Raw genomic sequence first — 16,344 nt, forward strand, 5'->3', positions numbered from 1 at the left:
TGTAAGGGAAAACCCAAAGCAACCCATAAAATACAAAGTTCCACGGTAGGTCAACCAGTTTGAACATGCAGTGGAATAAACTGAATACACAAAGCCCAACATGTGAGAGCAGTGGCAGTGCCTTCTCAAAGGGTTCACCTGTCCCAAGTGTTAGTCGCGGTAGTGGTGTCATGGTATCAACATTTAACCTCATGGTTAATGTGACCAAAATTATCGTTTTTCGCTATCATCATGATAGTCCTACACAAACTAAAATAGTTCCAATAAGGTGCACGTAGTGCCCATCGTATTAAAAAAATGGCAAAACATATCAAAATCCCATGTTCAAAGGCACAACTAAACATATGAATTGCTTGTCATTCTGGAGTTATGAGGAGGAAATTGTCACAGTTTGTACTTCTCAATATAATTCACTGTGATTCCTGCATTGATATTATATGTTAGGCGATAAAGACTACCTCTGTGGTCACATCAGCAGACTTTATAGAAGTTCCGTGACCGTGGAGAGGAAAGGTTCGTTTCTAACTGGATTTGTCATCTATAAAGGTTAAACAAAAAAAGAGCCGGGGTGCCCCTCACAAAAACGTGGGGATTTTTTTTTAGAGCCCTATATCCAAAAGCCAAGCTGGAAATTTGCTTTTTAATGGTTTTTAATGGTGCTGCATACTACATGGTTTCTGAGACTATTTGGGGCAAGAAATTCACAAATTATTTATTGATTTGACCTATTTTTGACCTTCAAATTCAAGATGGCAGCCACTTTTAGCTCTTTAAATGTCAATTTTTCTAAATCGTCAGAGAGCCTTAAAGGGGCATTCCACCAGTGGAGACATGAATATGTATTGAAAGTGGGTCATATATGTAGTAGAATAAGCATAAAAGAAATACCATAACTTTCTAATTTGGTGCCTTCTTGGACGAGAAAAGACAGAAAACGACTTTTTAGTGCTTGTGGATTTGTGACAACAATCCCCATAATGCATTGCAATGCTCAAGTTCCACAAGCCACACCCAGGCAGCTCTGCCATTAGGTGCGATCGACTGCGATCGCATTTAGACAGCAATGCACCCTGGATGAAAATGCTGCATGACGGTTAGATTTCCTGTCAAACTTCGAAATTTCGTTGATGTTGCGTCGACGAGGTGACATGTCACATGGTGTCAAACTATCGCGGGATGAATGCGACTGCAGTCAGATCTTGCAACCTCTGCAGTTGCTTATCCCCTTCAACGCTCGTCTGCGGACTGCCTCCGAGGTCACGCGCCCATGAACTGGTTGGTCAACAACTCACTCACGTGTGTTTATGGGTCTTGTCTCACACCTCTACACAAGTTTGCGCAGGTCCCCACTTCAGCTCCTCCTCACTGCCTGTCCCCCTACTCCTCACACGTGGTGTGTTAGTAGAGCAAACCGGCGCGAGCTCATCGTTTCATTCATAGTTGTGGCCGACTTTAAATGCGCTGTATCTAATTACACCCACATCGTGACAACAAGTTCTCGCTCACGTGCTTCGTCAATGTTGATCGACAGCAACACAAATCGTATGGGGCTAGTGACTTACTGGAGCCTCAATGCCAGTGATTTCAAAAGCACTGGCACACTGATCTGTGATAGGTCTGTTTCAACTCCCTTGAAAGGGTGGGGAAAAGGCTTGTAGTCTCAACAGAAATCCACCTCTCTTACAATTCCTCCAACAATGATGTAAAAGTCGTCATTTTACGTCATTGTAGGAGGAAGTGTTAAGAGGATTTCTCCTTTTCTCCAGATTTCTCCTGTCTCAGGGGGAATTGAGAGAGTGTTGCACTACCATTCAAAAGTATGACTGGGTGTCTAGCAATGGAAAGCCTAATGCAAATGGGTGGAGTGTCCCTTTAATGTTAGGCTCAAATGGAAGGTCTGCTCATACTGAGTTCAGTTATGGGCAGTAAAATTACAAGTAGGCTATGCAGAAGTCATCTGAAAGGTAAAAAAGATCAAGGTTTGTGGTTGATGATAATTAAACTGCTGATTAGTCGGGTCATAATGTGAGGTTCCGTGACCATCCTCTGGCAAGAATGTTTTGATGATTGATTTGACCTCTATGGACCCTTTAGAAAAGATTTAGCCCCCATGTCCCTCCCAAAAAGCCCAGCATTTTTTGCTAGAGAGGCAATTTCTAAATAGCAGCGGCATCTTTAAGAAATAACTTTTGATCTAAATGACGTAGAATCATTAAAGTCTTTAAAGCACATTAAAGCACTTTAAATGTCTGTATGAGCACTGCCTATGTCCATACTGTCTTAAGTCCATACTGTCTCCATGTATAAGTACTGTCTATGTCTATACTGTCTATGTCCTTACCTAGATTAGTCTATGTCTGTATGGGAAAGCAAGAAATGTAATTTCAAATTCTTTGTATGACCAGTGCATGTAAAGAAATTGACAATAAAACCTACTTGACTTGACTTGACTTGACTATCATGTATGAAGACACTTTTTCATACAACTCAACCATGAGGATTCCAAATCTGACATTATTTTGATAATACAACTTCGTTTTGGCCGTGAAATTCAAGATGGCTGCCATCTATAACAGTCGTTTTCAACCTTTTTAGGCAGTGACCCCCTAAAACAGTCATATTTGGACTGCCCCCCCCATCCAAGTGACTCCATTTGTCATATATAGATATTGAGAAAATATCTGATCTGCAAGCCCGCAATGCCTCACATTATGAGGAGTAGTGGGCTTGTAGATGGGCTATTTTCACAATGTTTGCCTATAGCCTATTATTTGACAATTTGGCCAATGTTTGATGATTATTCTGGATGCATTGATGGTCTTTAAAATTGAGAGTCCTTACATTGACACCTTCCCCCCTAAAAAGGGGATCTCAGCGCTGAGAACCACTGATATAGTACAAAGAACTTTTGACATTTTCTGCTGTGGCCCCTGAAAATGAGCGAGATCCCCTCATCAACCAAGAGTAGGATGGATGGGAAAGCCAACTCATTCATTCGGAAGTGGTTGGGGCTGCCACGGTGGCTCTCTGAAGCCGGCCTTTTTGGGAAAAACATGCTCCAGCTACCTCTGAGATCGCTACAGCTGGGCTACATGCGGAAGAAATACACTGCAACTACCACTGAAGTCACTAAAGTTGGGCTACATGCAAGAGAAAGCCAGGTTGGTCCTCGAGCTTCGGGAGTCCACAGACGAGTCGGTTAGGAATGCTAATGGCAGGGTCCTGACTGGCCGCAAGTGGAATGCCCAGACCGAGGTCGACCAAGCTGTGAGCTGGCTGCAGTATAAGAAGATCATGGGCAGAGTGCAAGTAGGAAGAGCAGGCCTAGGATGGGGAGAAGCACCACGCTTCTGGTCCAAGGCCCACCACAAGGAAAGAAAGGAGATGGTGGTGGCGGAGGTGATGAGGATGGAGGAAGACCACTGTAAGATCAAGGCCGTGTCTTAGGGACGGCAGGGAATCTGGACAACCTGGGAGGGAATCTCAAACAGGAACATCAGTTGGTCAGACGTGTGGAAGATCCCACAGGCAAGACTCAGCTTCCTTATTCGCTCAACCTACGACACGCTTCCCTGTCCCTGGAACCTCCACCAGTGGTTTGGAAATGAGGAATATTGTGCACTCTGCAATGCCCCAAACGTAACCCTCCAGCACATCTTGTCAGGCTGCTGACAAGTCACCCTCTCTCAAGGCCGCTACAGATGGCGCCATGACCAGGTCTTGAGAAAGCTAGCCGAAGTGCTGGAGGAGTGCAGACAGGGAAGCAGAACACCATCGCTGGCAGAGCAACCCACCACCTTTGTCAAGGAAGGAGGGATCAGAAGCATCAGGCAAAGAGAAACCGCAACACCTGGCCAGGAGTGGAGCATGAAGGTTGACCTGGGCAAGAAGCTTCAGTTTCCCACAGAAATTACCACCACATCTCTCTGACCAGACATAGTGGCGTGGTCTGTAAAGGTTAGAGCGGTATCCCTCATAGAGCTCACTGTGCCAATGGAGGAAGGGATCGAGGCTGCCTTTGAGCGAAAGAACGCTAAGTACTCTGAGCTGGCTGCTGAGTGCCGGGAGGCGGGATGGAAGACTACCATCTATCCAGTGGAGGTCGGATGCCGAGGCTTCATGGGGTTGTCAAAGGAACTGGCAGAGGAGGTGGAGAAAGGGAGCTTTTGGCTCTGGCTGCGGAGGAAGGACAGAACCTGGGGGAATAACACCTAACCCCCAAACAACAGTTGCAGGGAACAACACCTATCAGCTGCAGGGGGTGACAGGGAGACGTCCCCGTCACTGCTCCGCCACACGCAAGACGTTTCAGGATTAAAGGAGCGAAATGTTGATGAAGCGGTGGTTCCTGACTGACGACCCTGCAGCTGACCCATGGGCACCGGAGGAGGTGCGACAGGCAGCGATGGCAAGCAGGAATTAACATCTTCCTGTACAATCCTGATTTTCCAAGCTTTCTTGCATAAAGAAACTTGTAGAGGGACTCAAAATAAGAGCTGCTGAAATGGACAGAAGTGCTCTCAAAAGTAGTGATAAGCCTGGTTCAAGACAGTCAACTTGAGCTCCCTGAGCTGCAAGAACACCATGTTGTTGAGGAATGTGTGGTCTTATTCAACTTATTCAACCCCAATGGCACATACAGGAAGATGCAAGGGAGCAAGGTCATCCATTAGTGGTGTGGATCGGCACTGCTCTCACGATCCGATTCGATCACAATTCGAAGGTAGCGATTCGATTGGATTCGATTATATGCGATCCGATCCGATCCGACTCAATTNTACAATGCTTTGCAATGCATTACATTTCTACTGAAGTCATGATGAGGCAATACAAGTAGTCAGATACTGAGCAACAATTTATTGGCTGTTTTATGTATCAATCTGTCTCAGTCTGTATCAGTCTTGCAATGTTTTGAAGTGCTTTTATTTAATTTAACATTCATTTGCTCTCGAAATATACATGGAAGTAATTGAAACTTAAAATTTGCCGGATCAATTCTGGAACTTGCCGGATCGATTCTGGATCGTCACTGCCCCGCATTGGATTGCATCGCCGAATCGATCATTGTTGACACCCCTATCATCCAGAAGATCTTCGTCCAACCTATTGCAATTAAAGAACCCCATGTTGCTCTAATTGACATGGACATGATCTGGAGGATGGCAACTCCATTGGACACAGGATGGCACGTCATACAAGTGGTTGGGCTGTGTCAAAAAGGTGTCATCCATCATCCTTGCCCGCCATTCTCATTTATCACCGTGTAATCAGTGTCAATGATTCCTACGATACAACATAATGAACAGAAGATGATGAGCGAGACCTGCTCATACAGGGCTCTTGCAGGAGATGGCACGGAATCTGTGACTGAACAGACTTCTCTGGTTAGCAAAGACTGAGTGCAGGGGGTGATGGTAATTGTCCATTATAGAGTCCAGTCTGCTCAGTGTCCTCTTCTCAGCTGTGGCTCATCAGCTTGTCCAGGCGTCCAGCATCTCTCTTCCTAATGCTCCCGCCCCATCATGTCACAGCATAGGACAGACTGGTAGAAAATCTGCAGGACTGTGTTGCAGACATAAATGATATCAGCTTCCTAAGAAAACAGAGCATACTCTGCCCTTTCTTCTAGACTGCGTGTGAATTTACTGACCAGTCTAATTTATTTTCAGATGTACCCCCAGGTATTTGTAGGTGCAGACTGTGTCCACTGTCTCCCCCTCAAAAGATCCAGGCACAAGGGGTGGGGCGGACTACTAGAAATCAACCACCATTTCCTTGGTTTTGGTGGTGTTCAACTGCAACTGGTTGGTCCTGCACCATCTAACAAAGTTCTCCACCAGTCCCCTGTACTGCCCCTCCTGCCCATGTACATCCCACAATGGCAGTGTCATCTGAGAAGAGCTGTTTGCGTTCACGAGACAGGTGATCTAGACGAGTTGCACCATAGCTGAAGCCTGCTTCCAAGTGGAAGACCATGTGTAACGCCGCATTATGTAATAACGGTGCAATATGTAATAATGTAACAAATTATTACATAATGCGTTGACAATTGCTGCATTGTGTAATAATTTACGCATTTCGTAATACATTTCTTGAACGCATTTCGTAATAACTTTTTTCTCATCTTGTAATAAATTATTACAAAATGCGAAATTTATTACGGAATGCGGCCGCAACTTTTTTTTTTGATGGAAATGTAATAACATGGTGCATTATGTAATAATCTATATGGATATGTTTTTTCTGCACTTGGATTCAGTAGGCACAGCACACACACATAGTCTCAGTGACATGGTAGTCACTGCCCTCTCTCTCTCTCTCATTCTTCTCAGTTCTCAAACTGCTCGAGAGTCGCGAATGATGCGGTTAAAACCGTTAAGAAATAATTTCACAACTTGTTGCGTGCAACGAGTCCAACGAATGTCTCGCACTTTCTGCTACATTACACCAATTTACAGCGACATTAAATAGGCCAGGTCTAAACACTTCACGAGGTGGTGAAAACTTGTCTTGCACTTGCGTGGGTCTGTGGAGAGAGAGAGAGAGAGAGAGAGAGAGAGAGAGAGAGAGAGAGAGAGAGAGAGAGTGTGTGTACGCACGGAGACAAACCTGGCCCATATTGATCTTAAGCCCCATCTTGGCTCTTTGGAAATATTCTTAACATTACACAGGCTAGTTTAACATTTTCCCCCAAACAACATGAATCAAATCCCAGGAAAAGACCAAGCATTATAAGTGACTCGTGGGGAGCTGTCCATGCTGGTGGTGCTTAATTTTTCCCGATATTTGCCCGTGGAGTAGTGAGTCTTTCATGTCTGCCTACATGACCTTGCGCGCCAGGGTCTGACCATGGTGCTTTTTGCCCGTGGAGTAAGGAGACTTTCTTCTTGCAAAGCAAGAAGTCATAGCACCCGAGAAAAATGCCACTCTTGTTAAAAATTACATAGGTATGCGTATGTCCTATCAATTTCAGTCCACTGTTCAGTAGGCATATTAGGCTGCAATCAAATTCAATAGCCTATGCTCATCCACATGCACGCGAAAAACAATAACCCAAGCGGCGGGACTAATTTGATTATATTCCTTCCAAAAATGTCCGAACGTCACAAAAATCAGTTATTTGCATTGTCCGTAATTATACCAAACAAAAAGGTATCAATAGAAGAAATCAAGTCTTCAGTTTCGATAATCCACGTTACAAATCCTCAACAACAGCAAGCCATTCCTTCTCTGCTATGAGGCAGGCAACGGAACAAGTGCAGACAGTAGGCTATATGACCACGTTGATGCTGCACGGCTTGAAAGGATTCTGTCTAAATTAAATATCTTGGATAGCCTATATAGACCTAGGCCTAACTAGATTTGTTGCAATACAGATTCATTTTCTATAGCCAGAAGTGTTCCGTTGGACTGACGAAACCGAACACGATCAAGTTTGCAACTTCTTTCCCTCATGCGCTGTCCGTCAGCACCACCTGTCATTAGACGTCCGATTAGCTTTCATTACGTGCTGAGGGAAAAACTCTCGCCATTAGGCCTATGTGCTGTTGCACTGCTGTGAGGGATATCACCAAATAATTTAGATAAAAGTCAGAACATTATTTTGGCAATGAAAGGCACTCAGGAGGCTGGAAGCTCAAGCAGTCTTCAGTCTGTTCATTTACGTTTGTTGGGTGCTCTTGGATATCGGAGATCAGTTCATGTAGAGAGAAGAGTTCATCCAGGCACTCCAAAATAAGGTGTCCAAACGGGAAGTTGCATTAAAAAGCCTTTAATGGTACTGGGCTGGGGTTACATTAAAAAGCCGACATGTTTCGACCTCACCAGGTCTTCATCAGGGCTACGTTCACCATTGAAAAGAAAGGCCTCCCTTAAATAGTGACATCACCACATGTGACCCATTACGCACTACACACATTTGCGCACACAATAGAAAACAAAGATTAAAAACAGCCTGGGGCAATAAGTGATGCCACAGAAAAAAATGACCAGAAGTACAAATAAGCATCACAAAAAACAAGTAAAATCAATATCCTCATTTAGACCAGGATAGCGCATGGCATCCAGTTGGTGTATCCAAAAAGTCTCCCTCTGATTAAGTCTTTTTAGCCTGTCCCCACCCCTCGGAAGAGGTTTGATATGTTCGACGCCCTGTATGCGCAGCAGAGAATCATTTTTACCATGGTATTCATTGAAATGTTTCGCCATGGGATAGTCAAAATTGCCCACTCTGATAGCATATTTATGTTCTGCTAGCCTATCTCGCATGCGCCTTTTTGTGCGTCCGATATAAAAGAACCCTTCAGCGCAAGGACAAGTTAGGCGGTATATGACAAATGTAGAATTGCAATTAATGAAATCTCTCTGTCCGTATTCTCTCGTGGTTTTAGTATCCACAAAAGATTTGGCTTGTGTAACATTTGGGCAGTGAGGGCAGTTCATACATCTATAGGTGCCAATGGGTTTACGCAGCCAGGTTTCTCTCTTTTTCACCTGTAGGTGAGAGCGCATTAATTTATCTCCTAGGCTGGGTGCACTCTTTAAAGACACCATGGGTGGTTCTGGGAACACCTCACGTAGTTGCGCATCACTTTCAATAATGGACCAATTGTTCTTAATAATTTGCCTGATCCGCGTCGCTTGTGTACTATATGTCGTAACAAAAAAAGGACGGGACTGCTGGTGGCGATGATGTTTCTTTTTGGTCAATAACGTGTTGCGTTGTAGGGAGCGCGCTTCACTGTATGCGTTTTGGATGGCTTCAGGGTGATAGGCTCTATCACTGAATCTTTTCTCCATCAGCTCGGCCTGCTCGTGAAAATAATTTTCGAAATCACAGATACGCCTTAATCTCTGGAATTGGCCGTGTGGAATATTTCTAATGAGATGCGGGGGATGGAATGAATCCGCTCTCAGAATGGTGTTCCGAGAGGTCGCCTTTCTGAATAAGGTGGTGTGCAGCTGTCCCTCCGCGTCTTTATATATCGTCAAATCCAGAAAGTTAATATTAGTTAATGAATATTCCAAGGAAGCCATCCAAAACGCATACAGTGAAGCGCGCTCCCTACAACGCAACACGTTATTGACCAAAAAGAAACATCATCGCCACCAGCAGTCCCGTCCTTTTTTTGTTACGACAGTTCATAGATGTATGAACTGCCCCCACTGTCCAAATGTTACACAAGCCAAATCTTTTGTGGATACTAAAACCACGAGAGAATATGGGCAGAAAGATTTCATTAATTGCAATTCTACATTTGTCATATACCGCCTAACTTGTCCTTGCGCTGAAGGGTTCTTTTATATCGGACGCACAAAAAGGCGCATGCGAGATAGGCTAGCAGAACATAAATATGCTATCAGAGTGGGCAATTTTGACTATCCCATGGCGAAACATTTCAATGAATACCATGGTAAAAATGATTCTCTGCTGCGCATACAGGGCGTCGAACATATCAAACCTCTTCCAAGGGGGACAGGCTAAAAATACTTAATCAGAGGGAGACTTTTTGGATACACCAACTGGATGCCATGCGCTATCCTGGTCTAAATGAGGATATTGATTTTACTTGTTTTTTGTGATGCTTATTTGTACTTCTGGTCATTTTTTTCTGTGGCATCACTTATTACCCCAGGCTATTTTTAATCTTTGTTTTCTATGGTGTGCGCAAAGGTGTGTAGTGCGTAATGGGTCACATGTGGTGATGTCACTATTTAAAGGAGGCCCCAGCCCAGTACCATTAAAGGCTTTTTAATGTAACTTCCCGTTTGGATACCTTATTTTGGAGTGCCTGGATGAACTCTTCTCTCTACATGAACTGATCTCCGATATCCAAGAGCACCCAACAAACTTAAATGAACAGACTGAAGACTGCTTGAGCTTCCAGCCTCCTGAGTGCCTTTCATTGCCAAAATAATGTTCTGACTTTTATCTAAATTATTTGGTGATATCCCTCACAACAGTGCAACAGCACATAGGCCTAATGGCGAGAGTTTTTCCCTCAGCACGTAATGAAAGCTAATCGGACGTCTAATGACAGGTGGTGCTGACGGACAGCGCATGAGGGAAAGAAGTTGCAAACTTGATCGTGTTCGGTTTCGTCAGTCCAACGGAACACTTCTGGCTATAGAAAATGAATCTGTATTGCAACAAATCTAGTTAGGCCTAGGTCTATATAGGCTATCCAAGATATTTAATTTAGACAGAATCCTTTCAAGCCGTGCAGCATCAACGTGGTCATATAGCCTACTGTCTGCACTTGTTCCGTTGCCTGCCTCATAGCAGAGAAGGAATGGCTTGCTGTTGTTGAGGATTTGTAACGTGGATTATCGAAACTGAAGACTTGATTTCTTCTATTGATACCTTTTTGTTTGGTATAATTACGGACAATGCAAATAACTGATTTTTGTGACGTTCGGACATTTTTGGAAGGAATATAATCGAATTAGTCCCGCCGCTTAGGTTATTATTAGGTTTTTCGCGTGCATGTGGATGAGCATAAAAAGCAGAAAAAACATATCCATATAGATTATTACATAATGCACCATGTTATTACATTTCCATAAAAAAAAAAGTTGCGGCCGCATTCCGTAATAAATTTCGCATTTTGTAATAATTTATTACAAGATGAGAAAAAAGTTATTACGAAATGCGTTCAAGAAATGTATTACGAAATGCGTAAATTATTACACAATGCGGCAATTGTCACCGCATTATGTAATAATTTGTTACATTATTACATATTGCACCGTTATTACATAATGCGGCGTTACACCATGAAAAGAGTCTTTTATCTGTCTCCCTTCAGATGCAAACAGCTTACGCCAACACTGCCTTCTTGACAACTACTTGGCGTACCTACATCGCCACTCCACATTGGCAGGCAAGGATGCTGGAGACACCTTTTGGACATAGTCCAACCAATTGTATGGTGTGGTGTCCTGTTTCTGCCAATCTTCTACTGATGGAGTTGCCATCCTTCAGATCGTGCCCATGTCAATTAGAGAAACATAGGGTTCTTCAATCACAATATGTTGGAGGGAGATTTTGTAAAGGTTTCCATAATCACCTTTTTTTCCATGACTTTGTAATGTAAGTGTAGAGCGCATTTTGCCTTTTTTCTCACTGTATTTTGGTTACTATGTCGTGTAAGCATGCTGGTTGTCACTTAATTGATTGATGGGGGTTGGGGAAAGTGAGGACTTTTAAATACCTACCCAGGAAGTAGAGGGCTAGCGCGCAACAGGTACCCTTCCTGTGGATCAAGCCGGCAAGTCAGACACAGGCCGGGGGGTAATGTAAGGACTCTCAAAGTGAAATACCATCACTGCATCTAAAGCTATCAACAAACAATGCTAAAACAGTGGCCAAATTGTCAAATAATTAGGGCTGGGCAACGTTAACGCGTTAACGGTGCGTTAACTATTGAGGTCAATATCGCCCGACAATTTTGTTAACGTTATAACGCAGCGGGGATTTTTTCGTGTTTTTTTTTTTTTTTTTCCTTTTTTGACCGTCGTTCGTGCTTTTATTTTGAAAGGGTCCGCGCGCTTGTTGCTGCTTCCAGTGACTGCAGTGCTGACAGAGAAGAAGAATGTCTAGAAAAGTAATCAAAACAAAACAGGCATAGCCTACAGAAGGACGTCAACTTCTGAATGGACATTTTCGGTAGCCTACACAGTTCTGGTCGTCCTTGCGCAACTGTCGAGCAGCATGTGGCTCGCCTTTGCAGCTCGCAAGGTTTGTCTATTGTACGGTCATGATTAAAAGGGTAGGCCTACTGTTGTGTTGGCTGTCTATCAGCTGTCAATAACGCCACGCGGACTTACTAAAGCCCTGATCAAAAAGCGAACCGCGAGATATTACATTCCTCACGCAACGTTTTGGTATCTAGGCTTACATGGCGCTGTGCGTGCATAGTAGGCTGCATGAACATGGTAGGCTATGATTTCGCGACATCGGTAACTTCGTCAGCATTTAAGATAGTGTTAGTCATGTCAACGTTATTGTTTTGAAAGATGTAATTGCTGTCAATGCCAACAGACAGTCAATTAGTTTCTAGTCGCTGAAACACCTTAAAATAGCGACAGATAAGAGAGAAGGTGGGAGTCTTTGACAGTGAGAGAAGGCGGGACATATCTCACAGACGCACGCCTATGGCAAGCCATTTTAACATATAGGCCTAGTTTTTTAAGTGACACGTTTTTTTTTCTTTTTTTCTTGTAGGCCCATGTAGACCATCCTAATTTGAGTTTATAATTTCTAATATATCAGTTTCAGTAGCCTACAATCTTAAATAGCCCTAGTGTAATATTGTATGCAATAATTTGTTTCATTAGTAGGCCTACATTGGATAGGCATATAGCCTACTACATTTAGACTGATAGGTTGGCAAATAGCCTACATTTCCATTGTGGAATATTATATTAGACCTACATAGGTTATCTACACAGTACATACGCAAATTACTATTAATTATTTTATTTTATTTATTATTTATTTTATTTATGATTTTTTTTTTTGAGGGGGGGGGGGGTCGCGCGCTATGCAATTAATCGCGATTAATCACAGAAAGTCATTGAGTTAATGCGATTAAAGATTTTTATGTTTGCCCACCCCTACAAATAATATTTAAAAAGCCAAACATTGTGAAAATCGCCCACCTACAAGCCCACTACGACTCATAATGTGAGGTATTGTGTGCTTGTAGATCAGCTATTTTCTCAATATCTATGTATGGAGCTACACAAATTGAGGGGGTCACGGCCAAAAAAAGGTTGAAAACGACTGTTCTAGATGGCAGCCATCTTGAATTTCATGGTCAAAACAAAGTCGTATTATCAAAATGATGTCATATTTGGAATCCTCATGGTTGACTTGTATAAAAAAGTGTTGTCATACATGATTCATTCAAATTAAAAGTTATTTCTTAGAGATGGCGCCGGACAACATTTTGAGTTTGCCTCTCTAGCAAAAAATGCCAGGATTTTTGGGAGGGACAAGGGAGCTAAATCTTTTCTTAAAGCGAAATTCACCTTTCAATTCAATTCAATTCAATTCAATTCAAACAATATTGTGCCCTATCTCTGTATTAGACCACATTATAACAGGGGATTATGTAGCCACTGGATATAATATCTTTATATTAAATATAAAAGCTATTTATTGTTTTAGTAATGGTGATTTCAAGCGTCATCAAATCACCGGAAGAAAAAATAACGACTACAATGCCATTAGAACGTTGCTGGGTGATTTGATTGGACGCGTCATCAAATCACCTCGGCATGACAGGCGGCATGGAACAGAACAGCAGGCAGGCAGATAACACATTTCGAGGATGGAGATATTTACATTGTCCGGATAATAAGCCTACTTCAAGTAGGCCTATAGGTTACTGCACAATGGTAAAAGCCTTGGTGCATTCAATCCAACTGCTTAAAAAAAAAGTTTTGTCCGCATTGTTAATATGCGCTCATTGTCATTACAAATCACCTACAGTATGATAGGCTATCGGAGCGCACCAGTCCACGATGTCTACGCCTGCCAGGTGTAGCCTATTAGGCCTGCAAGTTGTAATAACACATGGTAGGCATTGCCTACACGTTTTTTTTTTGTGCTTTGTTATTAATTTCAATATGCTATTAATATATATTTTTAAAAGCTTGCTGAATTATTTGAGGTCCGGTCCGGATCACGGTGCAGCGGCCACGGACACTCCGAGTCCTAATGGGCTAAACAATAGGAGCTCGACAGTGAAGTTGTCTTTAATTGAAAATGTTTTTTTTTAAAGATTATTCAAAGTTATTTGATGTATTGCTGAAGGAGGCTGCGACCATTTCTATCCTCAAACGTGGCGTCATGCTCCTCTTACGCAGGTTGCAAACAAGGTAGCCATAAATGCATGCGCTGGCTATCATTACTGCACTTGGACTTGATTGCATTTAAACAACACGAGCAAGAACAAGGCACACTCAGGCAGGCTACTGAAATCTACTGTCAAGTCATTGTAGATTTCAGCTCACTCCCCAGGCAGTCAGGGCCGCCTATTTTGCATAAATTATAAACACAGACTTCCTCTCGAGGGACAGTTGAGACGCGAACGGACAAATCAAATTAAACACTTGACCAAAGTAAGCGACGATAGCCTACATCTTCAAAATGCAGGTCTAACCCAACACCTCCCTCAAACTGGCGAGATGGAGACGATGGGGTGTCCCGATGCGCTATTTAGGCCTATGTGGGTTTGTAAGCTATGTTTCACACAAGTCATTTCTCATCTTCTAAAAACAGAAAGCATAACCTGAACAGCTGAATGTCCAGAAATGCGTGTGCACGGTGCAACTTACCGAGGGGCGATTTTCCTTCATGTTGCACTTGCATTAGAGTCAATGAATGGGATGAAGACCATTTTTAAAAGGCATCCTGTAGATTTGTTTTATTTAGGTCTATAAATGACCAATTCCCTCTGGCTTGTAGGCCTATTTGTTAGGGACCAACAGCAGAGGTCCGGATGAAACGGCTTTTGGTCAAACACCAGCACGAGAGAGAGAGGGCGACAAAGCGTGCGCTCTTTGATAAAGTTGGTTGAACGGAGACAAGCCCTTCTCACCTTTGGATTTGATGGGATTAAACAGATAGATAGAACATAGACAGGCTACTTCCTTCTTGAAGGAGTATTACATTTATTTATTTTTTCAAAAATAGGCTAAATGTAAGGTTAGGCGAGCCTTCTCATTTTCCGTTTCAGCACTAATCTGAGGACAGCGACAGTTGCGACACGAGCTGCACTTCTCAACAGTTTGTTTTTCCATTTGCTTTTTATTCGCTGTTAGTAGCTATAGTTTGCGCAATGAGACCCAGTGAGGAAAATGCATGATTGTTATGTTTTTCAACAGTCTACATTAACAGCATCTTGTTAATGTAGACTGATCTTTTTTTTACCTTTCAGATGACTTCTGCATAGCCTACTTGTAATTCTACTGTCCATAACTGAACTCAGTATGGGGAGACCTTTCATTTGAGCCTAACATTAAAGGGACACTCCACCCATTTGCATTAGGCTTTCCATTGCTAGACACCCAGTCATACTTTTGAATGGTAGTGCAATACTCTCTCAATTCCTCCTGAGACAGGAGAAATCCGGAGAAAAGGAGAAATATTNAGGCTCTCTGACGATTTTGAAAAATTGACATTTATAGAGCCAAAAGCGGCAGCCATCTTGAATTTGAAGGTCAAAAATACAAACCCCAACTCCGATGAAGTTGGGACGTTTGGTAAACAGTGAATAAAATCAAAATGCTATCATTTTCAAAACATTCAATCTATTCATTAGATGGAGAATAGTGAAAAGACAACATATTAAGTGTTAAAACCGAGAAAAAATATTGTTTTGGGGGACATATGTACTCATTTCTAATTTGATAAATCCAACACGTCTCAAAAGAGTTGGGACGGGGACAATAAATGGCAGCAAATGTCGAGGAAGACTAAAAACAAGACAAAAGACAACACTTAACAGTTAAATACATTAACCGATGAGATGATTTTATATAAAAAACAGTATTAATTCCTATCTTGGACATGATTTCACCAGCTTAAATGGTGGGTGTATTCCTTGTCATGTTTTGCAATGTTTTCCTTTCTGTAGTGCTTACAGTGTGACAGGTCTTGACCAAAAACCCACCATTTTATCACCTGCTGGTCCTTATGATGGAGCCAAACTGTTAAAACATAGTAGAGAATGCAATTTGACCTTACTATGTGGCAGTAATCGAAGATCTCCCTTCAAAATATAATGCATGAGTGGCTTTTCATGCTGTTTAAAACCCATTAATACCATTCAGCACTGTATTTAACTCTACAGATGAGTGAGAACATCTTAACCAATGCACTACTGCACCCGCATGCCATCATGGAGGCTGACTTTTGAAGCTAGCACTAACACAAGTTGGATGGTCCATTTTCACTGTAGCACAGGATGTGCCATGCTCTAATATTGTCAAAAAGAATGGACTTCTACAACTTCTGCTGACTTCTGTAAGCAAAGGACAGTTTCCCATGTCTTCTGGGTCTATTTCAAGTGAGCTCAGGTGCTTAGGAGAATGTTACACCCCTGTATCATTTGCACGCATTAAGCATTCTTAATATGGTCAATTTTCAATAGCTCTAGCACTCCAGGAATTAGAGTGAGACTACAGCCAATATATATTTCATGATGTCATGAACCTATACAATGATTTTATTAACAAAAATATGTCTTATATACACTCAATCGTGGTAAATCAAAGGGAATTCAAAAATGTATGTAATAACTATGGTAATTATTCCCTTTGCATCTTTAATTC

The 16,344-nt window shown here is 42.4% G+C and overlaps 1 pseudogene; it reads left to right on the plus strand.

Moving 5' to 3' along the window:
• The window catches only part of LOC134437459 (NACHT, LRR and PYD domains-containing protein 1 allele 2-like), a 60,600-nt pseudogene that overhangs the window by 27,346 nt on the left and 16,910 nt on the right, over positions 1-16,344 (plus strand).

Source organism: Engraulis encrasicolus, chromosome 21, assembly GCF_034702125.1.
Source record: "Engraulis encrasicolus isolate BLACKSEA-1 chromosome 21, IST_EnEncr_1.0, whole genome shotgun sequence".
Lineage (NCBI taxonomy): Eukaryota > Metazoa > Chordata > Actinopteri > Clupeiformes > Engraulidae > Engraulis > Engraulis encrasicolus.